The 1,165-nt window shown below is 48.8% G+C and overlaps 1 non-coding gene across 1 annotated transcript; it reads right to left on the bottom strand.

Moving 5' to 3' along the window:
- Positions 1 to 271: 271 nt before the first annotated feature.
- Positions 272 to 411, bottom strand: LOC147711707 (U4 spliceosomal RNA). Its single transcript, XR_015296309.1, has one exon. It is a non-coding gene; the product is annotated as a U4 spliceosomal RNA (small nuclear RNA).
- Between the last annotated feature and the right edge of the window lie 754 nt (positions 412 to 1,165).

The following is a 1,165-nucleotide window of genomic DNA, read 5'->3' as shown; positions in this document are numbered from 1 at the left end:
AGGGCTCCAGCTGTGCCCCAAATGAACCCAGCACCACTCCGGCACCGGCCGCGGCGACGATGGCGGTCACAGCAGTGGCCGAAAATCGGCCGGTAAGCACGACCGCGGCAACCCGGAATCGGAAGTCCTGGAGCGCCACCTGGTGGTGATTGAAAGTGAGGACGGGAGGCTCTGCAGCGCGAGTGCGTAGGATCGTAGGATCGGCTCAGAAACAGAGGCTGGCTTACTGAGTTTCAGAAACTATTTCCTTATTTTCGACCAGAGTATTCAGTCTCCTTAGAGACTGTCAAAAATTGCAATGGCGACTATATTTCAAATCGCCACAGCGGGGTATTGGGTAAAGTTTTCAATAAGCAATAATCGCGCCTCGGTTAAACCTCATTGGCTACGATACTGCCACTGCGCAAAGCTGGTCTATAAGGTTGACTTTACAACCATCAATATAAAGGGTTGTTTGGACTGATACAGGGTGCCCACTAGAATAGTGGACATCACATAACAGGCCAACTTCTCACATCAATGTCATATTCACTAACTAGATTAACACTTGCAAATATTGATTTGTAAACCAAAACCATAGGACTGGACACCCGGTGTTGTCCCCAATCACCCAGAGCCATCAGGTAATTTTTCAACTGATTCCGAAACGCTGACTCTCACTGTCAGCAGGACATCATTTTGACGTTGCGTGTTTTTTTCTGGCTTTTGCTCAAGTCTGTAGTTGGAGATCGATGCTGGATGTTGACTAATGCAACTCCTGCTGCACTTCCCGACCCCCTGCCTGCCCCCAGCCTTTCACGGAGAAGGGGACAAACAAAATGGACAAGCTGAACTCTTGACCCCTGGGTGTCCAGCACCCAGCCAGGAGGGAAACAGGCTTGTTGGAAGGTGTCTGTTGCAGGAGGATAAGACGGGGGACAGAGAGGTCTGACAAAGTCTGCAGTTAGTTAGTTTTGCACTTATTAGGTCCCAAAAGCGAGCCCTATCGGCTATGCCAATGCTTGTTTAGGACTTGTGCTAAGCAGAGAAAATTTACCATGACTTGAAGCCGCCATTTGCTGCCAGAATATTTGAGATGCTACTAAGGTTTATTTTTCACTTTCTACCCCTTGGCATGTGCTAACAAAATGATAACTGCTTCATGGCTGAGCGGGATACTGGAGGT

Source organism: Lissotriton vulgaris, chromosome 5 (genome assembly GCF_964263255.1).
Source record: "Lissotriton vulgaris chromosome 5, aLisVul1.2, whole genome shotgun sequence".
NCBI lineage: Eukaryota > Metazoa > Chordata > Amphibia > Caudata > Salamandridae > Lissotriton > Lissotriton vulgaris.
The sequence above is the reverse complement of the archived record's forward strand: the minus strand, read 5'-3'. Positions and strand labels throughout refer to the sequence as shown.